At 43.5% G+C, this 27,297-nt stretch overlaps 1 protein-coding gene across 2 annotated transcripts in view; it reads right to left on the bottom strand.

Moving 5' to 3' along the window:
• Nucleotides 1–27,297, bottom strand: part of DMRT1 (doublesex and mab-3 related transcription factor 1) — a 122,201-nt gene that overhangs the window by 78,466 nt on the left and 16,438 nt on the right. The window lies entirely within an intron of this gene.

Here is a 27,297-nt window from a genome sequence, read left to right as displayed (position 1 = left end):
GGAGGTTTCTAAGGCTGGCGTACTTCCGGCAGCACGGGTGACAGTCTTGCAGAATACCTCTATGAAGAATACCAAACACATTTTAAGGGTCATTTTAATTATATAAAGCCTGACCAGTAACTTCTATCCTAATGTCAGAAAATTAGAGATCAAATCTATGGTTAACTTGGCAGTCTACAACATTCTTACAACAAAATTAATTATATTAATACTTCATTTTAAATAAGGTAATAAAAAATAAATTCTAGCCCCCTAACTATGGTGACAACATAGATATGTCAGGAAATCAAAGCAAGAGACTTTCGTCCACAATTGATATGCTATTCTTTGGAAGTGTGGACAATGATTTAGACCAGCAGTAGACAAACTTCTTTTGTAAAAGGCCAGTTAGTAACTATGTTAAGCTTTGTGGGCCATTTAGTTGTAGACGATGCAGGTTGTTTCCCGGTTGTGTTGCAATAAAACTTTATTCACAGTGGGCAGAAAGAGACTCACTAGCTATAGGATTTGCCAGCCAGAGGTCTACATTTTGTGTCAATGCCAATAAACAACTAAATGGACTTCTAAGTCATCCCTCCAATGGATATTTATTAAACTATGTTCAAAGAGTGCCTGAAATGGCTGCAAGGTGTCAAGATGCCCCTCCTCAACACGAGTCCACGGTCAAGGAAGAAAGATATGATGAAATTACAAACAATTAAAAGGATTATCATACAGGAATACCCATAAATTTACGAAAATTCTAAGGCTGGAAAGATGGCTTGTAGCCTAGAAAGGAACTACACAGACCTTCATAGAAAAAATTGCATCTGAAGGATATGCTAAATGAAATGAGTCCAATAGAGAAAAACAAGTACCATATGATTCCGCTTATATGTGGACTTGAATGAACAAAACAAACAAAACAGAAACAAACTCATACAGAGAACAGACTGACAGCTGTCACAAGGGAGATGACTTGGGGGCCTGGGTGGAAAAAGTGAAGGTGTTCCTTAAGCAGTACAAATTGGTAGTTACAGACTAGCCACAGAGGTGTAAATTACAGCATAGAGAATACAGTCACTATATCAAGATAAATATATATGGGACCAAGTGGATACTTGAAGCAGCAGACCACTCTAAAAGTACATGATTTTCTAACTACTTTGCTGTACATCTAAAACAAATACAGAATAACCATAAATGTAAACCATAATTAAAAATAAAATAATAAAATTTATTATTTTAATAATAAATAAAATTTTAAATGGAGAAAAAATGGCATCAGGCTGAAGAACTGGGTGCAGGAAGGGAAAGACAGGAGCATTCTGACAGGCGGCCTGGAGGGAGAGCCTCAGCCAGGGCTCTGCCTCTCCTCAGGGTGTGGTGGGAACCACTGAGCGTCCCTGAGAAGGGGCGGAGAGGGCAAGAGCTGTGCTCCGGGGTGATTTCTCTGAGGGCAATTCACAAGACAAGGGACGGGAAGAGAGACCAGAGGCAGGGAGAGCCACCAGGGAGCCAAGGAAGAAGTCAGGAAGAGACCTAGGAGACGCCAATACAAGGGAGGGGACCTGTGCCAAGAACAAGTGAAAGAGGAAACTCAACACAACCAAAGGACAGACGGGATGTCAGGAATGAAGATGCAGGAGAAGGCAAAGAAACACAAAGCAGGGGAGAGCAGGGGAGAGCAGGAGGCCTGGATGTGGTAGGGCGAGGGAGGCGCACGTTCTCCTTAATCAGGGTGCCAGAAGGCGCACAAGTGGGAGCGGTGGGTGAGGATGAGAAACCTGATGCCTGCACACCTGGGTGAGGCGGAGGTTGGATGCTGCAACGCAGGAGTCACACCTAGGAGACGCTGGCTGCCCCTGGGAGAGCAGAGGAAAGTTGTTACAGAAGAGCGTGTTCTGAGAGAGGAGAGCGTCGAGGCTGAAGTCGAGGACAGCTGAGGAGACATACAGTGAATGCCACAGAGGCCGAAGTTGGCATGGACTTCAGAGGAGACAGGCTGTGCTGTCAAACTGCTGCTAAGAGAACAAGCAAACTAGTTCTGGGAAAGACCGACAGAGGGTAGGTTTTTAAGGCCTTGTGTTTTAGCACAGAAGGAGCAAGGAAGCAATGAGGAGACAGAAGCGATGGTCCCTCTGTTGTTCCGGAACGTAAGATCCAGCAGGCAGACACCACGCCTGCCGGCTCACCCCTGCTCCCCATGCCTAGCACTCTGCTGGCCACACAGTGGTAAATACTTGTGAAAGGAGTCAATAAATAATGGTTTTCCAAGTAGCCTGATATCAAAATAAATGTGAGGGGGAAAAAGAGAAGCTGCAGGGAGTAATAAGATGTTATTTTATTTTTAAAACCTCGAGAAGGGTTGGGCATTCACAGGCAGGGAGAAGAAGCTAACAGAGAAATTCTCAGGACAGTCGATGCACGGCCCAGAGCAGGTGCTGAAGTGCAGAAGGAGGAAACAGGTCAAGGAGGGCGTGACTGACAGTGCGAGCTGTGGACAACAAACCGTGTTTTTACTGCTCCTTTTTAAAGTCAACATTGAAGTCTCCTCTCTGGGAGGATACCAGACGCACTCACCTTAGACTCCTGTCAAGCCACTTTTTCATTGTATTCCTTTTCTTTCTTCTCTTCTCCTTTTCCCAACTAATGAGATGAGAATTTTCAATTCCATTATTCTACACTGTCTGGGAAAAGTACATGTATGTCACTCTCTCCTCCTCAACTTCCCCACGTGTCCTTTCTCTTATTTTAAAGACCAATTTACTGGTTTTCACTATCTTATTCTTTTGTTTTCAATGATATGTCTTTATTGTTTACCTGATTATAAAAGCAATACAAACCTCACCAAAATGATAAATAATATGGATGTTTAAATAAAAAAAGGGACCCTGGCCAGGCTGCTCAGTGGATAGAGCATCATCCCGGGGGGGTGCTGAGGTCATAGGTTCAAAACCAGGTCAGGGTACATACACGAAGCCATCAATGAGTGCACAACTAAATGGAACAACTACGTGGAAACGAGTTGAAGCTTTTCTCTTTCTCTCTCCCCTACTATCTCTCTCAAATTAATGGGGGGGGGATGAGAAAAGGAATGAATGGCATATTCTTACCACCCAGCTATAAGCATTAATGGGAAATCCATACACAATCTCACAGACATTTAGGAAGGCATTTTAGATGCTATCCCTGTCCCTGAAGAAAAACAAACAAACAAACAAACAAAAAACTGGATGTCCCTTAGGGCCTGCCCTTCAAAAGCAAGGTTCTTAATAAAGCAAAATACAGTAGCAGATAAAGAATTAAATAGGACAAGAGTATTCTAGGATCAAGGAACAGGTTCCTGAATTTCTGTATCATAACCTTAGTCACAACTTCTTATCAGACCTTAGTTTTACCAGCAACAAAACACTGTCAGTCATAACTTTGAAGGTAACAAGAGCATGGCTTCAGTAAGCTGTACAGTAAATCTCAGGTCAAAGCAAGGATTTGTTTGGCTACAGTTGATTGTAACTAGTTAATAATGCCATCACTTTTCCACTTAACTATCTTTTATTTCCTTCAAATCACAGAGCTTTAATAATAAATTTTTTAAAAGAATAAATTAGCACATATGTTGGAAAAGTTTCATTTCACACCAAAGTGACATTTGTGAAAGCACTAAAAGAGAGGACCTGTGTCAAGGACACATGAAATTACCAAACTCTGGATTTTACAAATCACCAAATAGTCTTTTAAAGTTCCCAATTAAAACACTAGGTCAATGTGCGCAACAGCGCTATGGCTCCCGGCCTCTCTGTGGATGCTACTAGTACATGGTAACTGCCTGTGGTTGAAATAAACACCCATCCAACTACACGTCTAGTCTAGTGGTGTTCAGAGCGTGGTCACTGACTCAGCAGCATCGGCTCCACCGAGGAACATGTAGAAATGCTCGTTGTCGACCCCCCCCAGGCCCCCTCAGTCTGAAACTCTGAAGATCGGGCCCAGCAATCTGAGTTTTAACAAAACCCTCAGAAGGTTCTTGATGCAGTCAAAAGATTGAGAACCACTGGGTCACTCTCAAGATTCAAAACAGCTGCTCCACAAATTATCCCTAAAAATATACGACCCTGACAGCATCATCGTGACATTCCTGACTATCGAAAAAGAGTATATAAGTGAATATAACTGAATAAAGAAGATGGCCTTCCACTTAAATCAGCTGTGAACCTGGAACTACAAGCTCTGTGTGCCGACACATGTTGCTGCCACATTGTTCCAGTTTTCATGGCCACACCCAGGTTTCCTTATTTATTCCAACCACAAAAGCTTAATTCCTCTATTCAAGCACTGACTTCATTTATCAGGCATCTACTATTTGCCAGGCATTTAATTAGGTGTTCATATTGTAGAGTTAAACTTCAATAGTCTTCATAAGACTCCTAGACAAGCCATAGGAATGGGTAATACAAAAATCATTTATTCTTGACCTTAAATTACATCTTATTATTTATTGGCTCATTAGTTATCATATAACAACTATGTCCAAAGCTTTGCTTTAGATCTTGTCAAAGGCACAGAGAAATATTGAAAATGTTTCATTTCTTCTTGAGAATGTACCATCTATCTGGGGAAATTAAGCATAGACTGAGAAGCCTTCAAAGCCACAATGGCAGTATAGGTATATGTCACCATCAGCAAAGGCAGTGGAGGAATGACCCAGAATGGAGTGGCTTAGAGAGATGGTGGGGGTGGGAAGGCACTCAAAAGAAGAGAATAATATCAATAGGATCACGAAGGAGGAAAAGGACAAGACACGATTCATAAACAGTGACCAGAGGGGCCTGGATTGGGAGCAGAATTCACATTAAGACAACAGATTATAAGAATGGAAAGTTACATGGGGCCAAAGTGTGGAAGGCCTGGAACGTGAAAGCCAGACAAGGATTTCTGGTTTCTCCTCAAGCTGTGAGGAGGCAATGAAGGTTTTCAAAGCAAGGGGATAACATGAAAATGTATTAGGGAAGTTAATCTGATCCAAGCACAAAAGAAGAAGCTAGGAGAATAAGGTGGCAGGACAATAAACTAGGCTAGAGCAGTCTCTTCTGTGTGTGTGTGTGTGTGTGTGTGTGTGTGTATACTTATGTATACATACACATACACACATTCTATAGACTGGAGTACTGCAGGCCAGAAGAAGTCATTATGAGCTTGCACAGAGAGGCTGCAGTAAAGGGGGAAAATGAGCCTCAAGAAAGTCACTGGTGGCCCTGGCCGGTTGGCTCAGTGGTAGAGCGTCGGCCTGGCATGCAGGGTTCAATTCCCGGCCAGGGCGCACAGGAGAAGCACCCATCTGCTTCTCCACCCCTCCCCCTCTCCTTCCTTTCTGTCTCTCTCTTCCTCTCCCGCAGCCAAGGCTCCATTGGAGCCAAGTTGGCCCTGGCACTGGGGGTGGCTCTATGGCCTCTGCCTCAGGTGCTAGAATGGCTCTGGTTGCAACAGAGCGACGCCCCAGATGGGTGGAGCATCGCCCTCCCCCCGTTGGGAATGCCAAGTGGATCCCGGTCTGGCGCACGCGGGAGTCTGTCTGACTGCCTCCCTGTTTCCAACTTCAGAAAAATACAAAAAACAAAAACAAACAAAAAAAGTCACTGGCTTATCTGGTGTTCTGAGAATTCTCTTCAAACAACCAAGTTACACTGATTATTACTGTCACCCAGGGACCAGGAAAGTGACCCAACTGCCTTTCAGATCCTTGTCATGGCTGAGTGATCGTGCGAGCTCACATCCGTCGGAGAAGGAGCACACAGCTCTGCCCAGCCTGACGGAGTAAGAACAGACACGGAACGCCATCTTCCCAACGTTCCCACCATGGTCACCAGAGACCTTCTCTTCAACACTGGACCTCAAGCTGCTAAGTAGCTTCAGTGTCACTATTAACTGAAGATAAACCTGAAAGGAAGACTTTCAACTCATAAACCACAAAATATGTAAACTAACGATACAAATTTTGAAATTTGTGTATCATCAAAAAGTGGTTTTCCGCGTACAAACTCTTAATAGGCTACTAACCATTTTCTGAACCACAAGGGGAAAAAACAGTAAAAATTCATAACTAGTTCTAGAAATCTGAGCTGAATCACCAATATGTGTCTGCCCCTCACAGTGACTGATTCCTCCTGCTCGTCCCCATACCGAATGCACACTATGACAGGGACATTTAAACTACACGGCTGGTATGACGAAGTACAAAGACCACTGAGAAGAAAACATCTTAATGAGTTTGCTAAAAATTATTTTTTAAAAATAGTTGATATACAATATTATATTAGTTTTAGGTGTACAAAATAGTGATTCAACATTTATATACCTTATAATGTAATCACTACAATAAGTCTAGGAACTGTCACTGTACAAAGTTATTACAATATGACTGACTATATTCCAGATCTCAGTGTTTTTGTAGAATAAAAACTTCCCAAGATTGCTTTAAAAATTATAATAATAATAATAAAAATAAAAATAGAAAGGAAACAGCATTGTTCCCAAGAGATTGTGGTAGCTTTCTTAACCAGTGGTCCCTTACAGGGAATTACCAATCCCTCCCAAGATGCAAATGGCAGTATGAAGTTAGATGTTTTAAGTGCTGTTCTATGGTACTGGTGTAGTCCTAACCTGTGCTATCAGGAACAAAGATCAGCAGGCCTGGATTCAACAGCTAGGAAAAGAACTGGAGAAGCATATACCTACAGAAACGACCAAGAGCATGCATCAGCAGAGATGCTGTTTGCAGACTCGATCACTTCTTATTCCAGTGCGTGCGTCTGAGGCTCCGTACATTTACCTTCCATAGTTCAGTTCTCTGGTAAGGCTTCCCAATCCCTGCTACTTTTTTTGCACTGACATATGCGGTGTGAAATATGATTCACTCCTTCAAGAGAGATCAATGTACCCACACATGATAAATACCTTTATTGATCTTGCAGTGTTATATGTTGTTCTCTGAGCCCATGGCATATTAATAGTAGTTAACCAGTAATTCATTTTAAGGTGTGTGAAGGCTTTTTTCCCCAGTCTTCTCTAGTGTCAAGATTTCCAGAGTTGTTGCACTTTGAGTCATTTATGTCCAAACCTGGAGCCACACACCCCTTTCAATGACAACACCAAACCCCATAGTTGCCAATACGAAAGTCCACATATAAAAACAAAACTTACAGTTTGCAACGATAAGACTACCTATGGTTTGCAATGGTTTCTTGTAAACGATTAATCTGAGTATTTCAGGTTTTATTTGTCTTTGTAATCCATACCCCTGCATTGTGCCTTCCTTCTTAGCTTCTGGTTTTAAGAGTTATCAATCAGAAAAAATTGTTCACCACTGAGTCCCAGAGATCGGTATATCTGCCATCAACTCACACGTTGTACTGATGTTAGGAGGGCACAGAAAAAAGTGCAAGTCATTTCCCCCATTCTTTTTAGTTATTTTTTTAAGAAAAATTAAGGTCTTAAGAAAACGACTGTCCTTTGATGATGTCATGCTATAGACTCTAGAGCAGCAACTTTCAACAGATGTGCCACAAGAATTTTAATTTTTTTAATTTTTAGTGATTTGAGGGAGAAACATCAATTTGTATACATTCACTGGTTGATTCTTGTGTGTGCCCTTTCTGGGAATCAAACCCACAACCTTGGCATATCAGGACAATGCTCAGTCTAACCAACTAAACTACGCAGCCACTGCAAGAATTGTTTTGTTGGGTGTTTTTTTTTTTTTGGTAGCAAGAGGAGGGGAGAGAAAGGTGGGGGGGGGAGAAAACTTAAAAGCATCAACTTATAGCTGAGTCACTAACTAGTGATTGCTTCTCATACATGCCTTGACTGGGGGGCTCCAGCCAAGTCAGTGACACCTTGCTCAAGTCAGTGACCTTGGACTCAAGCCAGCAACATTGGGCTCAAGCCAACAAACCTGACCTCAAGCTGGTGAGCTTGAGCTCAAGCCATATGAGCCTGTGCTCAAGCTGGCAACCTCAGGATTTTGAACCTGGACCTCAGCACCTCAGGTCAATGCTGATTCCACTACGCCACCCCCAGTCAGGCACATTGCCAGGGTTTTTTAAATGTGCAATACCTAACTATTCAGTCAGGGGCACTGACCTCTTTTCCCTTAGATGTCAAATAAAAAAATGACAATAGCCCTGGCCGGTTGGCTCAGTGGTAGAGCGTCGGCCTAGCGTGCGGAGGACCCAGGTTCGATTCCCGGCCAGGGCACACAGGAGAAGCGCCCATTTGCTTCTCCACGCCTCCGCCACGCTTTCCCTCTCTGTCTCTCTCTTCCCCTCCCGCAGCCAAGGCTCCATTGGAGCAAAGATGGCCAGGCGCTGGGGATGGCTCTGTGGCCGCTGCCTCAGGCGCTAGAGTAGCTCTGGTCGCAACATGGCGACGCCCCGGAGGGGCAGAGCATCGCCCCCTGGTGGGCAGAGCGCCGCCCCATGGTGGGCGTGCCAGGTGGATCCCGGTCGGGCGCATGCGGGAGTCTGTCTGACTGTCTCTCCCTGTTTCCAGCTTCAGAAAAATGGAAAAAAAAAAAAAAATGACAATAGGCAACACAACAACAGCCATCTGGTGTGAATGAATCAAAATTACACCTATTTCTTTTTGTCAGATTGGCAAAAATTATATTTTTTGATGTGCCACAGAATTGTAGTGATTAGTTTGTGTGTACCATGAGATGAAAAGGGCTGCCAATCTCTGCTCTGGAGGATGACAGTGGAGTGCACCCTCACTGAGACAAGCAGTCCGAGCTTCCCAGCTCCTGCTTTCAGCATTCCCCTCCACAGGGCGACGCTGCATCCAGATTCATCAGCTCCTGACTCGGCCAGACTTGGGAACCCTGAGAGATGCAGTGAGAGGCTTCAGGACTCTTTCTCTACGTGAGAGAGAGTCTAGAAAAGCCGCATGGGAGAAAAGTTGTTCCACCAGCCGATACCTGGGCCCTCTCAGCACTTGGACAATTCCTGGAAGGAAAGCTCACCATCCAGCCCAAGACAAGGGGTTGGTTTTCTGAATTAAAGCCGAGCCATTGCAGAGAGCAGCCTGATACCCGCGGCAGCAGTACAGAGGCAGCGGTGTGCCTGCCGGTCACACCAACTGGGATGACGATGAACCGGAGACATCACACTGCTCACCTCCCCCGGCCTGAGAAGCAACTCAGGTTCAATGCCATTAGCACTGAGTACCGACTGTGTGCGGGACAACCTGTCCAGTACCTTGGGGCACAAAGGATACAGTCCTTGCTGCTGCAGGCTCGGCAGCTAAGGGGAGATCTTGAAAAACACACACACACAGGAGAGACAGAGCAAGGCTGTGGGAAAGCTGTGTGGAAGGGAGGGCAGGCCGAGTCCAACCTTCGCAGTACAAGTCCTGTCGACGCTGGCTCACCAACGTCACTCTGCACACAGGACATGGGAGGGCCTGCTCCTCCTTTTTCCCAAGCAATTTTTTTTTTAAAAATGTAAATCGGTCCTGGAGGAATCTGTCAAGCTCATGTTTCTTCTTATAGTGAAGGCTCTTCATAAGAACACAAACCTGAACTTGTTTGGCCTTTAGAGCCAAGAGCAGGCTTGGTTCAAAGGTGTGAGAATTGTCCGTGTGTGATGCAAAGGGGCCTGGGGGAGGGCGAGGGAGGGAAGGAGAGAGTGAGGGGAGAGAGAAGGGGCAGAGAAAGAGAGAGAGAAGTAGACTGATTGTTGAATATGACCAGGTCAAAGAAACCAAGCAGGAGAAACGGAGAATCATGAAAAAATAAAGACGGGGATAAGCAAACCCAAGGGAGCTCACCAAGATTTCGAACAGGCTGCCCTGCTGCGATGCAAAGCCCCGGCAACCACAGCCACTGTGTGCAGCAACTCCCAACATGCTGAGCCAAGAAGGGCGAGCCAAGAATTAAGTGAGAACCAACCCCTGCCCTCTAGGAGTTTACCCTTTACTGATGAAGAACGCAGGGAGACAGGGTACAGCCTTTCTGGGATGTTAAGAGAACAGGCTGCAGAGTAGGCAGAGCACAGGACCCCTGGCAAAGTGGGAATAAGGTGCTAACACCTGGATCTGCAAAGGTGCTTACAGTGCAGGCTTCACTGAGGTCCCAAGGAGCAGCCAGGGCAGCGGGGCGGCCCTTAACTCGCACGCAGCCGCACCTGCTCGCTTTCTTCACGGGTCTCTGCTCTCCCTTCCCTGGCGCCCGCTCGCTGTGTCTCCCCCATTCTCTTCCCCTCTGCATGGGCCACCCAGGGAAACAGTTGGCCCTACAATGGGAGTCAGATATAGAGAAGATGCCTTTCTTCTGACTTTACTAGGAAATGTCTCATGGCGTGAGAGCCTATCTCATGGCCAAGAAAGAGGTTTTCTCTCTTTTATGTCAGTTCAGAATTTCCTACCGTTGGCAAGATGCCAGGGACAGTTTGGGAGTCTGTCAATACCTCCTAGCAGACTGGAGAGGACAGTGCCACACACCAGGCCAGGGGCCAGGCTTGAGTTTGGGAGGGGCAAGGGAAGAGAGGGAGGATGCCCACCACATGTCCTTTCCATCAAGTACTCTATTCCTAAGGCGTTCTCAGAGAGAATCCCTTCTTGAACCTTTGAAATACCTCTTATACTAAGAAAACTTTAAACTAGGAGCACACCTGGGTACCTAACAGAGGTAAAGTAGGGTTAGAATTGTGAGTACAGGAAACAGAGCTATTCTTGTATATATTATTAATCATTGTATCACTTATTTGTATTACAACTGTAGTGCTCCTTTTGCCCACCATGTATATACTTAGGCCTCCACAGGAAAGGTACTCTCTGAATTGTATCTGGACAGCTTACAATGTAAGGGCTTAATTTATCAGCGTCTCTCTGTCTGGCACAAAGGGTGCCGTGCACAGGAGGCACCAGGAACACATTTTTAAGTCTGCTCATGGCCAATCCCCTTTGGGTTTGGGGTTTCGATCCTGCTTCTATAACTTTCTTTTAAAAAATAAAATCACAAATAAAAGCCTTTGCTCCTGCAGGTCCCAGCTGGTGGTCTGAGATGGACTGGAGCCCCAAATGAATGTGAAGGGGTAACAAACCAAATTCCACTTTATCGTATTATTTCACATGGCTTCTGTTCAAGTCAAGATTCTGCCATTTCAATTTATTATCACCGGTTTTCAGTCAGGTATTTGTCTTTTAAGTTTCAAGTCATGAACCAGAACTTATCCTAGTGCTGGACTGGGATCCCCAGGAACCGATCTGCCTCTAAGCCAGCAGCTCGCACCCCTGGCTGCACGAGGTCGCAGGGGACTACAATTCCTCCGTACCGGGCACACCCCAGACCACTTTACACGAGAGTCTCTGGGCATGGGACCCAGAACCACCAAGGTGACCCCCGCAACAACAGGTTGAGAACTGCTTTAAACCCATTAGAGCCTTGACCAGGCAGTGGCACAGTGGATAGTGTTGGACTGGGATGCAGAGGACCCAGGTTCAAAACCCCAAGGTCGCCAGCTTGAGCACGGGCTCACCAGCTTGAGCGCAGGATTGCTGGCTTGAGTGAGGAATCATAGATATGACCCATGGTCGCTGGCTTGAGCCCAAAGTTGCTGGCTTGAGCCCAAGGTTGCTGGCTTAAGCCCAAGGTTGCTGGCTTGAGCAAGGGGTCACTTGCTCTGCTGTAGTCCCCTGGGCAAAGGTACATATGAGAAAGCAATCAACAAGCAACTAAGGAGCTGCAACGAAGGATTGATGCTTCTCATCTTTCTCCCTTCCTGACTGTCCCTATCTGTCCTTCTGTCACAAAATAAATAAATAAATAAATAAATAAATAAATCAGAGGTTGGTGTTGTAATGCCATCTTAACACAGCAGTTCAAAAATGTGACTGGAGTCCCCTGCTACAACTCCCTTTCAAGGGTCCATGAAATCAAAAGTACTTCCACATTAAGTAAAAATGTCATCTGCCTTGTTCACTATGTTGACACCTGCAGGGATGGTGGAGCAGGTGCCTTAGCACAAAGCAAGACAGTCCCACCAAGCTGCACTCACAGCCACTGGGCTCCTCATCACCAGGAAGTCAAAGGTTTCTTCCTTTTTTTAATTGAGTCTGTTGGGGTCAGACTGGCTAACATCTTCTACACATCTTATTGTGTTCACACCCTCAAGTCAGGTCTCCGTCTCCCTTTATCCCTCCATACCCTCCTCCACCTCCCCTCTACCACAGTCAAATATTTTAAAATTAAAAAATAAATTTAAGTCAACTTTTCTTAACATGCCTTTGATGAAGCAGAATATATAACTTTATCAACTCTCTACCTTTGAGTGTATCTTTCTAATATTATGTGACAGAATGGGAAGCATTCATCAAATATTTCTACTGCACACAAAGGGTGATGGTTGTCTTGAAAGGCACTAATATAAATGTCTGAATTAAGAGCTAAACTCACTGCTTTTTTTTTTCCATTGAAGCACTGTGGATGAATGGAAAGTAACCTCACAGAACAATCTTATCATAAATTCCTAACTGGGCAGGCCATGGTGGGAGTCACACCACAGGCATACAGCTAATTTAGTAAAAGGTTTCTCTCTGCCTTAAGTAAGCTCTGTCCACTGTTTCTGTGCATCTAGATTAGCATACCTTAGAAATGCCTCTTTTCAGACCCCTCAGAAGCATAACCACCCTCAAGAGAGCACATCATTCTTTTAACTATCCTGTAATCCACTCTCACCATACTTTCTCCCACCTTCATATGAAATTCCCTCCTTAATTCTAAACACATAAAAGAAAATGAAAAACGGTCATTCTCCAGTGTATCTGAGATTTAGCTTCCTGGTAACTGTCATCAGTTTTGGCCTAAATAAACTCTTACAGAACTTCTCTACAAGTTTAGACATTTCTGACATCAACAATGCCATATATTTGAAAGAATGACTATGACAAAATACAGTTACTGAGATTTGAGTATTTGGCAGAATTTTCTTGAAATGTACAAAGCAAGCCTCTCACTTCACAAAAACCGACAGTATTTACTGCTAAAAACCTGAGCTCTTGAGTGAAGAGGGAAAATATACAGTGATGGAGAATGATTTGACTTTGGGTGATGGGCACACAACATAACCAACAGTTCAAACGCTATAGAAATGTTTACCTGAAACCTATGTACTCTTATTGATCAATGTCATTCCATTAAATTTAATTTTCTAAATAAAAAAACCTGAGGTTTCAAGTAAAAATTAGAATTTTGGAAAACTTAGGACAGCCACCATGTGTTTGACAGCTTCCCAAATGTAACCTCTTTTGATGAGATCTGTAATGATATTAATGAAGGGATAATCTGATATCTTGTAATGAAATGTGTCAATATTTGGAAGATGTATAACTCTATAAACTAGTATTTTCCAAATGACCAAATGAGGCTAGGAAATCATGCATGGTGAAATGGACAAGACAGACTGAGTGTTAATGTAACAGAGTACAAAGAGCTCATTAGCATAATTTCAGAATCACTACAACTAATCTTCACAAAATGATGACTTGTCAAGTTTTGATCTAGTACCAAAGAACAGTCATAATGATCTAAAAAGGCCATTCAATTTTTCTCTCTTTTCCAACTATCTAAGCGAAGCTGAATTTTCTTCATGTATTTCCATCAAAGCAAGAGACTGACTGAAGAAGTAGACATGGGAACCCAGCTGTGTATAAGCCAGACATGAAAGAGATTTGCAAAAATGTGAAACAGTACCATTCTCCTCACTCATTTTTTAAACAAATATAGTTTATTTGTACTGTCATTAACAAGTAGTGGATTTACTATTTTAAAGAAATTAATAAATGTTTTTAATTTCTGAGTTTTAGTTTTTCTTTTTTTCTTTTTTTAGCGAGACCGAGAGAGACAGAGAATGGGACAGGTAGAGACAGACAGACAGGAAGGGAGAGAGATGAGAAGAATCACTTCTTTGTTGCAGCACCTTAGCTGTTCATTGAGAGCATTCTCATATGTGCCTTGACCAGGAAACTCCAGGCGAGCCAGTGAACCCTTGCTCAAGCCAGCGACCATGGGGACATGTCTATGATCCCTCGCTCAAGCCAGGGACCCCACACTCAAGTGGGTGAGCCCATACTCAAGCCGGCAACCTCTGGGTTTTGAATCTGGATCTTCTGCATCCCAGAACAATGCTCTATCCACTGTGCCACTACCTGATCAGGTTGAGTTTTAGTTTGTAATGCAATAAGTATTGATAGCTATAATACATAAACAAAAGCTCTTTGGAGTCCTGGATAGTTTTTAAGAGTGATAAGGGGTCCTCCAACTAAAAAGTCTGAGAACCTGTCTTACAGGCTCTTCTCTCTCCAGGAGGACCGATTCCAGAGCAACTGGATTCCAGTGTCTCCTTCTGAGCTAGCTCCTTGAACTGTTAGCAATCAGCAATAAAGCCCCAACTGAGATCTCTCACTTGATCCTTAAACCGGGAACATTTCTTCCAGCGAAAAAGACATCCACCACTACACAGTATGCGAGGCAGCAGAACCTCCGGTGGAGAAAGCTGGCTCTCAAATCAAACTGCTTGATCAGAGCTGAAATCTACTGCCCCGTGACCTGCGGACCAGTTATTTTAATCCTTCTGTGCCCCAGCATCTATATGTAACACGTAATGCTGCTATTTACACTACAAAGAGTCAGGAAAGACTCTGAAACACAGTTAAGTGCTCAATCAATGCTAGCTGTTACTATTATCACATTCACAACACAGTGATAACATTCTCTGCCAGCAAGCCAGAGAGCCACCTAATAACTGCAAAAAAAAAAAAAAAAAAAAGTTATCCTTGCTCCAAATGCCCACCTTTGGGGTACTGCAGGAGGGCTAGGCTGCACCTGGTGCGGCTTCCCAAGTGCGAATAAACTTGGAAAGGAGCAGAATCCTCCACTCCTGGCCTTCTCTGAGGTCAGACAGTAGCCTTGACTGCAGTCAGTGTGATATCACTCCCTAAAGTCATAATCAGGAAATGCGGGAACAATCTGTTTCTCCCACAAGGCAATCCTGACAGGGCTATTTTAAATGTCAGACACAAACCTGGCGCCAGGAAAGTAAACAACCTCTTCACTGTGTACCTGCCTTGAGCGCAGAACCTTCTCTACTGAGTAAGACAGACACAGCCAGGTGGAGAAGAGCTGACCATTCCTTCCTTTCCCCAAACTCTGTCTCCCCCAGCCCACCTCCTCCTGTACGCAGTTCTGCTTTTGAGAAGTGCAGCTATGGTGCTGCCCTTAAGTAAGCCAGGGAGTTTACTTATTTGGAGGGACTGCTGCTGTTCCGGGGCTGAACTTATAGCTTGCTATAAAGTTAATGTGCTATTCAATGTTCATTCCAGGATAGACTGTGGGGCTGTGTATTTTCTGCCACCCCCAGAAGGCCATTATCTGTAATTGCCCATTACCATGAATAATTATTTCTTCGAGCTTGGTCTCTGACCTCCAGGGTTGCGCTCTGTTACAGCTAACTGCTCCATCTTACCAGTGAGGAGGAAGCTTTTCTGATCTTTAGTGCTTTTAATGGTATATGCCAAAGTCAACATAAGAACGTTTTACAGGCGCATTTAAGTCAGAAATATTTCAGATCTTTTCCAGGTGTACCTTTCCTACCTGCATGGAGTGTTACCTCCCCTAAATAATGGGGAAAATAAAGTATAATCAACCGTCCATTATGTGGGAGCTGATAACCCAAACTGGGAATTATCTGGAGCCCTTCACACTCCCTTTTCTTTGATTTGGCTCTTTAATTGTATCATGCTTCTTACAGATTGCTACTGGGAGACGGTGGAGATAGGGAAGGGAATGAGCAAAAAATGAAACTTCAAATCTTAAATTCAATGTATATGTTTCCACATTTTGTGATTTTTGAGTGGAAGAACTATGTTCCAATCAGTGGTTAAAATGAGACTTGGGGATTACACGTACATCTAAAATCTTAATTCTAGAACTGACATCTGGTGATGTACTCCAAAGTGTCACTTTCCATTTATCTCTTTTCATCATTAGCAGGAAAAGAGACAAGGGGACGGGGACTGCTGGCTGTACATGTGGGTGCTGAAATGCTTGGCCTCTCTGTCTTCCTCACCACTGCCTCCTTCGGAAGCCTCGCTGCACCTTATGAGGGCATGAGACGGGCCTCAAAGCTGTTATGAGGTTCACAAAGACGCCCGGAAGAGTGTCCACAGGTAGCAATGAAACCACCTGATTCTTCTGTGGCCACTCACTACCGCTGCACAAGCCTGCCCACCATCTCCCTGAGCGCACTCTCCGCGTGTGCTGGTTTCATTTTCCTTCTGCCTCTCCTTCCTTTTGAACAAAGCTCCTCTGAAATTAAAATGTCAGTTCTAAAAATAAAAACCTGTCCATTCTTTCAACAGTCATTTTTGCCAAAGTCAGGTAAGGTGAACCATAGAGCAAGCTTTACAGTCCTAAAGGCTCTGCCAACTTGGGATATGTGTAGTAAATACACACACATATACACACATACACATATGTGTATTCAAACATATATATGCACATGCACACACACACACATATCAATCAACTTAACTGAAAAGTAAGTCAGATTGTAACTGAAAGAATGATTACTAAGAACCAAGCTGAACACAGTCAACTAAAATGTTATTACGACTCCTTATGGAATCGGTAACAGCAAAGGCTTAGGAAGCCATTTTATCCTAAGGATGCATTTGCAGTTGGCAGTGGGACCTCAGCTGAGGTCCCCGTCTGAGACCTCGTATTTCACCACCATGCTGTGTCACTAAGGGAAAAGAAAACCGTGCAATTGTGGCCAGTGAACATCGAAAGTTAAAAGACATCTGTTGCTACTGACAAGGAGTCTACACTGACGATTTCGATTTCGTAGGAAAGAATGTAAATGACCACTAACTGTTTAAATGCTGGCATGGATGTATGTCAAATACAGGGGTCAAGGAGTCCTCAGCCTCTAAAGCAGGGGTCTCAAACTCGCGGCCCGCCGAACAATTTTGTGCGGCCCGCAGACTAATCCCCTAGGTTTACTTAATTTTATCCAAAATATTTTGAACTTTGTGGATTGGTCTGCGGGCCGCACAAAATTGTTCGGCGGGCCGCATGCGGCCTGCGGCAGCGAGTTTGAAACCCCTGCAAAGACAGACACTGTAATGGTCAGGGCCTCATTCTTTGTATCGGGGAACGTCAGGCAGGGCAAGGGCTGAGTCATGATTGGTCCAATGGCATGTCACACCAGCTCAGAGCCCCTAACTTGTGGCTCTTCTGACTCCTTCCTGAAGCAGCTCACTCCAACCCTGGCTACTTGCCCAGCTCTGCCATCTGCAACTGCAGCCTGTTTGCCAGCTGCCAACCCAAGAGCATGGTGCTGTTCTCAGAGTGCACACGCAAATCACAATGTACTATAAAAGATGACTGTCTCCAAATCCTTGGTCCTCTCCTCACAGCTAGCTGCTCCACCAAACATGTCACTAACCACCGCGATAGAAGGGTGCAGCAAAAAATTTCAGGCTGGTATTATCCGGCCATAAAAAAGAATGAAATCTTACCATCTGTGACAGTATGGATGGACCTAAAAGGTGCTATGGTAAAAAGTCAGTCATAGAAAGACAAATACCATATGATTTTCCTTATACACGGGATCTAAAGAACAATATAAATGAACAAACAAAACAAAGAGACTCATAGATACAGAGAACAGACTGGTGGTTGACAGAGAGGAGGGGGATTGAGAGACTGGGTGAAAAAAAAGAAGGGATTGAGAAACAGTGTACAGAATAGTCACAGGGATAAAGTACATCATAGGGAATACAGTCAGTAAGACTGTAGTCATTATGTATGGTTTCTGGGGAGCACTGGAAGTATCAAGGGAACACTTTGTAAAGTATATGACTGTCTACCACTATGCTGTACATCTGAAACTAATACAAAATGATACTGAATGTAATCTGTAATTGAAAAAAATTTTTTGAGAGGATTTAAAAAAATGTCATCCTTGTGACAATTCTTACCTCCTCAATGTAAGGACTGGAACCCAAATTCCCAGCCTCTGTGCAGTCAGGGCCTAGGCATGCATAAGCTCTGCCAATCAGATTGCCCAACTGAGACTTCAATTATGACAATGCCTTTTTATTGCAACTGGACCCAGAAACTCCTGGCTTTTGATAATAGCAGAGGCAGCAGTTACACGGCCCTGAAGGCTACCTCGACTTGGAATATGTATCTGGAAACATACAAAATATTTCATTCATACATATATATATGTATATGTATGAATATATATATGTGTGTGTGTATATATACACACACATATTTATATACATATATATGTATACACACATACATATACATATACATGCACACACAGAGATATACATATCTATCTACATATCAAGCAACATCCTAACTGAAAAGAAAGTCAAACTGTAACTGAAAGAAATGTTTACCAAGAACCAAGCTGGGCCTGTCAACTAAAATGTTACATAGCAACTAAGAAACAGCATGATAGAAGCTATGTAAGTGGCCAGTGTTTTACAACTAGTCACACTCCCATAACATCTGCCTTTATTTTCCTCACCTAGTAACCTGTGTTGCACAGATTTTATACACCCGGAGCACTAACAATGTAACAGACTTGCAGAAATTCCATTTTATAGGAAAGCTGTCAATATCAAGAACTGTATGGAAATATAGTCATTGTCCCCTTATCTATGAGGAAAGTGGACCAAGACCCCCAGTGGATGCCTGAAACCACAAGTAGTACTGAGCCCTATATGTACCATGTGCTCTCCTACACAAACATACTTATGAGCAAGTTTAATTTACAAAGTAGACACAGTAAGACATTAACAACAATAACAAATAACAAAATAGAACAATCATAACAATATACCATAATAAAAGCTCTCTGAATGTGCTCCCTCTCTCTCTCGAAATATGTTATTGTACTGTGCCCACCCTTCTCTTGATGATGTGAGATGATACAATGCCTACATGACAAGATGAAGAAAAGTGAATGAGACAGGCATGGTGACATACACTACTATCTACCTGGCAATAGTAACAAACACTACATGGCTTTTCTTCAGCATATCCGAATTGCCAGCATCACTACTCCTGCACTTTGGGGCCATTAGTAAGTAAAATAAGGGTTACTTGAATAGAGGCATCGTCAGACCAACAGTCCATTTGATAACCAAGATGGCAGCTACCACATGACTAACAGCCACTAGAGTATACAGGCTGGATAGCTGGACAAATAATGGTTCATGTCCCAGGGAGGCATCTGGTATTACATCATGCTACTGGAACCTCACAAGGCAAAACCACGAATTAGAGAGAACTACTATACTCAAAGTAAACTGGACCTAAGAGCCTCTGTGAAATGGGGAACAGTCTGTGACATGATGGTTGGGGTACATGAACTCTAAAACCACAGGCCTGTGGATAGGATGCCCTCTCCACGGCAAAGGAGTTGGCAAACTCTGGGCAGCACCTGGTGTCATCAGTGGTTGCGTCAACCACCAGCCTCACCTGTGCTTCTCAAGATCTATACCATCACAGAAACAATACTTGGATTGACAAGTAAGAAAATAAAGATTTTTTTTACATCAACAATAAAGCAAGGGTCATTATCTGAAAAACAAAAACCACATACTCCTACAAACACACAAGTTTTAAGTTGGTTTCTTTTTTGCCAGGAAAGAAAACAACAAAACAGGCAGAGCCTCAAGACTCACCTGGGTGTTCTCCTTCAAACCTGGACTGGGCACAGACCGGGAAAGTGGCAGCGAGGCTGACTTTCTGAGAAGAGACTACAATGCTGTGACTAGAAGGGTTTCAGAGCTGAAGAGCTGAGCTCAGTGAGATCATGATGGATGCTGACACAGGGAGGATTCACCAGAAAGTCAACCATGGGATGGTAACAGAGCTGTTCTTCGTTCATATATGTTGCACAGTCACAGTCATCTGCCCCAGAAAGGTCAGCTTGTGAGAAAGCTCTCAAAAACTCAATCAATTCATTCATTCATTCATTCAATACCAACTGAGTGCTCAACTCTGTACCTCCAAGAGAGAGTCACTTTAACCATGACATTACCACATGCATATGCAGATGCCTTCAAGGTCAGCTGAATCTGACACTAGGAAGCCCACAACTGCACAGAATGTGCAGCCCTTTATTTACTGCAAGCCAGTGCAGACTTGCATTAACAGCTAAAATAAAACAAATGTGTAGACATGGAGAAAAGACTATTAAACAGAGCGACAGAAAATATGACACCTCCAGAAAAACGAAGAGAATAATAAGCAACAGACTATTAAATTCTCGGGGACTGAAAAGGGAAAAATAGGGAGGAGAAACAAAGTCACTGCAGATTAAATATGGAGAGTTTAAACCAATTATAAAAGATCAAAGAGAACAAGAGAGGGGAGGAGTAGCCTTACAAGTAACCGAGATAGGAGACCTTGGGAGAAATATGACCGGGGAAAAATCATTACAGTTTACAGTAAAAGTAATCTAGGGATGACTTGAGAGAGAAATTCACTAGAGACCACTACTGAGAGAACAGCACGGGGACAGAAATCAAAAAGCTCTTTATTTTAAAAAGGCACACAGCTCCGGAAGGAAGGTACTTCCATGTAGAACAGACAGGATTGGCAAAGTGAGATGTATCCATGGAAAACGCCAGTGCCTGAGCCATATTTCCGATTTCTACACCCTCAACCTCTCACTAGGAAATTCAGCGTGGTCTTCAGCACACAGCATCATGGGCAAAGGGAAGAGGCAGTGGCCGTGGAAGAGTTTCCTGAAACCCCCGGCGTTTCCTATTTTACCCCCAATAAAAATCTGACACTGTCCCCTTTGAGTAATGTCAACCTCCTCACAAGTCTCAATCATTATTAACTATCCTAGATTTTACACAAGAGAAGCTGAGCATATATATAATATAATATATTATACATACATGTAGATGCTGCTAATGCAAATGTTTCTAACTTTTCATTTAACATCATCTTTCATTTATGGAATATTCTGCAATTTGCACATATTTTTTCAGATGTTACCCACAATAACTACGAGGCCGAGAGACCAGGAACTACTCGACTCCCCAAACGGAGCAGCCGCTGTGGCTTAGGAAGCTGTCCTGCGCACAACGTGGGAGCTAAAGTCTGGGTTCCAGGTTTGGTACCTTCTTGCGATGACATGAAAAATGCAAGACACTCTACTCTTCACCTTTACTGCATGTTAATTCAGTGAATTTTGGATTTTTTTTAAAGTAATCATCAATACACTGAACATTCAAAAATGCCAGAGTCAGACAGTCCAGGGAAACACAGAATACTGACAAGGGGTCCCCACAACCAGCACATAAGACCAAGGATAATGCTTGACTTAGAGAAGTTCTCTTTCCTACATGAGACTGTACAGAACACTCTATAAATAAAAGGATGACTAAAGCTTATAGTATAACTAAATTTATAAAATGTGACATAATAACAGAGCTAGTATAGGAATAATAACATAATAACAGAGATAGTATAGAAAACAGATCTCAAGAAAAGAAAAACACAGAGAGAAGGGAGCTCTGGACTTGAACTATTTTACTTACATGTATGCCTGGATACAAACTTAGTAACCTGGCTACCTTTTGGATCCCAAAGTAGTACTATCATGACTGGGGTGATAGAGCCCAACATAGGGCATGAAGTGAGTCCCAGACCTGGCTTTGAATCTCAACCCCACCACTCTAATACATGTGCCATTTTGAGCATGTTATTACATTCCAATTTCCCTATAAATAGAAAAAATAGTTCCTGTTTTGTACAGTTGCTGTATAAATTAAATAATATAAATAACAAAGCAGCTAAAATAACACCGGGCATGAGGCAGACACTCAGTAAAAGAGAGCTAGTAGAACTGTAATTATTACTATCACCTCTGCAAGCATAATGCCAGAGGTGGGAATTGAACAAACTACACCCAAAAGCAAAGACTAAAGCATTGCCCACTCTCTGCACTTCACCACAAGGAATGAGGAAAACATTATTATTCACAGTCGCACAAGGATTCTCAGTTTGAAAAACACGTATTCCTGCCCTTGGCAACATAAACTAATGTGAGAATTACACTTCTTTGCCTAATCACCCTTATTATACTTTGTGTTTTCAGTTCTACCCAATTTCTCCCTGCTCCTTGATGCAAGCTTTTGTTCCCTGACAAACTCCTCTCCATTGCTGTAAATAATCTCTCTCCCTCTTTTATATTACCCTTCAAATATTTATAGACTGTTATTCTCCTTCTCTCCAAACCATACATCATTTTTGTTGCCCTTCCCCTGTATTCTCTTGAGTTTATCTACATCTTTTAGAGAAAAACAAACCCCAGGTGCTTCATGATGAAAACAGCACAGCCAAAGTTAACCCTCAACCTACGAGGTGGCCCCTTATTCAAAAGCCACAAGGAAATTCTTTGATGTGCTTCGTACTCCTTTTCTCCTGTAACTCCTAATTCCACCTTTCAGATAAAGACGGAGGCAGAGAGGGATAAGGCGGCTGGCCAGAGCTCTGAGACAGCAGCCCCTAGGGTGGTGGGATGCCCTGGGACCCTCTCAGCTGTGACTCAAACTTGTTAATGAGGGACTGTACAGGGTGTGTTGCTACCACAGTTCATTCCTTCCTCGTCCACTGCATTCGATGTGAATGTATTAGAATAGCGTTCATGAGATGCCCTTGATGCTCTGTATTGCCCCCAATGAAAAATTTGAACCGAGTTTTCAAATGCACACAGGTTTGGGAGTGGTGTTAAAACGGGAAACTGCTAACATTGAACACTTAAAAATACTATCCTTACCACCAGGTGGGCAACAAGCGAGACTCATGTTGTTCAGCTTTCTCAAATTTCTTCTGGAAGGTGATGATGACGTGTCTGTCCCCATCTGAAAGGTCTGTGTGGACACCCCACCCCTGCTTCTTAACCTGACACACGTGTCCCAAGGTTTCTGAAATGTGCGCCTTCCAAACTGTTATGGTGCTTTACCTATTTTACTGAAGAGAAGCTCCTTATCTCAGCATCCTGATTATTTGTGTGGTTGTACAACACTCTTCGCTGCCTTTAGAAAGGACAAGAGAGACAGCTAACACGAGAGACATATATCAATAATAATAAAATAGAAAAAGAAAAGTGAGGTCAAGACAAGAAGGGCAATGCCTGGTTTGTGGTGGCGCACACAATGGATAGACTGTCGCCCTGAAATGCTGAGGTTGTAGGTTCAAAACCCTGGACTTGCCCAGTCAAGGCATCTACGCCAAGAAAACAATGAACAACTAAAGTGAAGTAACTATGAGTTGATATTTCTCACTCCCTAACCCCTCTCCTGTCTGTAAAATCAATAAATAAAATCTTTAATACACACACACACACACACACACACACACACACGAAAGGCAAAGCTTACTCTAACCAGTCCAATGTGAGGGTCAATACAGTTACTTTACATTAAGATGTATCCCTGAGATTCCTGGCAGCTGGGGTAGGGGAGGGGTGGAGGGAAATGTGCTAGAAGTGACATAAGCTCACCTGGAGACATCATTTTTGCAATGTCAGTGCATGTAGTTTCATTTCTGCAATAAGACAGTGTATGGCTATTGGGTGGACATATCCAGGCTCCTCCCTCTGCTCTTACTAGAATCGTGGGTTCTGTGACATGTTGCTGTGCTTCGTTGCAGCTTACACATTAGTTAAGCACCACAACGATTCTGCCAGATGAACTGGGGCAGACATTACTTTATATTTTATCCACTTACCCTCTGAAAAAATAGATAAACAAATTAAATAAACTGCTCAAAATCAGGTATTACATAACCAGCCCAGGCCTTTGGACCATAGCTCTTGGGTTTTCTCAGTGACAAGGAGCTTCCTCCTCACGTGTGAAGTTATCTAGGCAACGACAAAATGCTTTTCCCAGGTGTCTCCATGCTTTAAGACCTGTAGCTGAGCTTCTACCACCATACACCATTCTCCCAGGTGGAGCCCGGCACTGCTGTGTGGTCACAGCAACAGCTCATCCGGCGGGAAGCGTGACCCTGAACGTTTTCCACACCAAAGAAAGTAGTACAATTTCTTTAAAATAGTTGACTGATAACATGCATTTTAAGTTCATGTCACATTGGTAAGAATAAGACTAATCTCTAGAATCCAGACATCTGCCTAGACAGCATACCCTACTCCTCAGTCATGCTGAACCATTTCATTATATATCAACTAATAATATAGAGACTTCTTGGTCACAGCACTGAACATGTTTATGAACTGGTCCAATTGGTCCTGGCCAGTGGCTCAATGCATACAGCGTCAGCCTGCCATATGGACATCCCAAGTTCAATTCCTAGTCAGGGCACACAGGAGAAGCAGCCATATGCTTCTCTCTCCCTCCCTCTCCCCCTTCTCTCCCTCTTCCCCTCCCTCAGCCAGCTCAGCTGGTTCAAGCGAGGCCCAGGAGCTGAGGATAGCTCTGAGGATAGTTTGGTTGGTCTGAGCACGTCAGCCTAAAGCACTAAAAATAGCTTGGTACTCGAGCATCAGCCCCAGATGTGGTTGCTGGGTGGATCCCAGTTGGGATATATGCGGAAGACTGCCTCACTATCTCCCCTCCTCTCACCTGAAGAAAAAAAAAAGATATTTAAAAAGAAACGGTTCAATCACTGGGGCTGTTAGCTTGAGATCTGTCTGTGGTTAAACTGAAATGAGAAGTAGAAGCTGGAAGAATATGAAGATGACCTCAGGTGCAGCCAGGTAAGATAAGGTTCTCCTCTTCTAAGAATTCATGCCATTACAGTGAACCCACCTGGAGACGCAAGGATCATCTATTTGACTTCACATTTGCAAATTCCCTTTCACCATGTAAGACAACACCTTCACAGGTCACAGAACTAAGGTGTGGACATGTCTGGGGGGGCTGTTATTCTAATGACCGTATCAACATACAACTCTTCACCTTTCAGACTGGTAAGGCCCCAATGATAAGCTAGAATTGGCAATGCTGTGGCAGCTGTTCTCTGGAAAGAGTGTCATTGCCAATATCTATCAAATAACATGTGAACTGCCTCCAAAATTGACCTCCTGTCCCACTATTTCTTTCCATCTCCACTCCAGTCCAAGCCACTCTCCCCTTTGCCTGGGCAACTGCACAGCCTGCACTTCCATCCCTTCAAACTACACTCCACACAGCAGCAGAGAGAGCTTTGAAAAAAGTGAATCGGGTCACGCCATTCACTGTTTCAACACTCCAATGACTCTCCATTGCACTCAATAAAATCTCGACTCTTTCCTGGCCCGAGGCCCTGGGAGAGGCAGCCCCCAGCGACATCACCCTTTGTCCTCATCCTGGCCTGCTTCTTGTTCTGAGTTCTCACCTTGTTGCACCTTCTGCCTAGAAGGCTCTACCCCCAGACCTTGAACACAATGACTCACTATCACTCAGGACTAGCTCCAATTTAATCTCCTTAGAGAGGCCTTCTTTCCCTAACTACACTATTGAACAGCCCCTGTTCCTTCAAACACCTCCATCTTATCACTTTATCTTTCATAGCACTTGTCACTTTCTGAAAATCTCTTGCTTATTTACTGGTATACTTGTTTATCAAAGTCTCCCCCACTGGATATATAAGACTCAGGAGACAGATGCTTTATGTACTGCTGTATATTTCATATCTAGAAAAGGTTCAGACCCAATGAAGTCAAACAATGAGTAGTTGTTGAGTGAGGGAAAGATAAAATAGAAAAACCTGACCAGGCGGTGGCACAGTGGATAGAACGTCAGACTGGGATGCTGAGGACTCAGGTTCGAGACCCCGAGGTCACCAGCTTGAGCGCGGGCTCATCTGGTTTGAGCAAAAGCTCACCAGCTTGGCCCCAAGGTCGCTGGCTCCAGCAAGGGTTACTCGGTTTGCTGAAGGCCCGCGGTCAAGGCACATATGAGAAAGCAATCAATGAACAACTAAGGTGTTGCAATGCACAACGAAAAACTAATGACTGATACTTCTCATCTCTCTGTTCCTGTCTCTCTGTCCCTCTTTCTGTCTCTGTAAAAAAACAAAACAAAAACAAACAAACAAAAAAAAAAACAGGAGGAAGGGGAAAAAAGGGATGGAGGGAATCTTGCTCAAACGGTAGACTCTCCAGCAAAGATGAACTCAATTTGGTTCAGCAAACATTTACTAGTGTTTGACAGGTCCAATCTGTTTCCCTGAATTAATGCACATTCTATTTCAGAGAAAGCCCCAAACCTCAGGACCACAGTTAAAGGGTGATGCAAAAATAGGCAGTAGTTTTATAAGTGCTGAAATCAATACCAAAAGTCATCTGTGAGTATACACTGGATTAAACTCATATTGGATGCCTGAAGCAGATCTAAGGACCTTGCTGCCTATAAGTATCAGAAAATTTGCTACCATTATTACATTGAATTAATATTTTCTTTTGACAAGCCAGGTATTCATAGTTCATCTTAAGGGTTTATTATACATATTTTATGAAAAGCATGTTCTGTGGTACCGCACACTAAAACTAGATTAGGGATTATGGAGTCCACCAACAGACAGGAGAGATGAGAGTAACCTGGGTTTGAAATGTAAATTTGGTTCAGCAACAGGGATCAATATTTATGTGAATTTTCTTAAGGGAGTCAAGAAGTTTGACACATGGAATTTTTTTTGCAAGTTGGAAAAAATAAGACACCGTCAGGCTGAGACCGAAATGGAGACCTAGACTTACAGAGCTGCCTATGACCGTGGCCAAAGGAACCCTGACAAGTCAAGAACCAGAGAGACAGCTACTAGAACCACGAGGGCACCATAGGCAAACCCACCGTGCTTCCTTCCCTTCCTGGCATATTGCATGGTGCAGCTCAGAGCCCAGGTCATCTGGCAGAGGGAAGGAATTTATAGAATCCTGCAGAAGGTGTTAGCTGACATTCCCCTGCTCACCCTTCCCTGTAAACCTCAGTCCTTTGAGAAACTTCAGAGTCCTCATTATCTCAAAAGTACAGATTCGACCAGCGTATAAAACAAAGAAGTCAGCAATAAAGCAAAAATTTAGGGGCTGGGAGAAGAAGAAAAGAGAGGAAAGAAAGGATGCTGACAGAGATAAAAGGAATCATCTTATCTCCTGTGAGTCTACAGGTGATTTCAAAAGCCAAGACGCTTTGAAGAAAGCTGGCCTAGCAAAAACAACAGATGGGTCAGAAAGTTGTCTACAAGATTCAAAGAGTAGAAAGGGGCTGAAGGAGTGGCCAATG

The sequence above is a fragment of the Saccopteryx bilineata genome, chromosome 2, assembly GCF_036850765.1.
Source record: "Saccopteryx bilineata isolate mSacBil1 chromosome 2, mSacBil1_pri_phased_curated, whole genome shotgun sequence".
NCBI classification, from domain to species: domain Eukaryota; kingdom Metazoa; phylum Chordata; class Mammalia; order Chiroptera; family Emballonuridae; genus Saccopteryx; species Saccopteryx bilineata.
The sequence above is the reverse complement of the archived record's forward strand: the minus strand, read 5'-3'. Positions and strand labels throughout refer to the sequence as shown.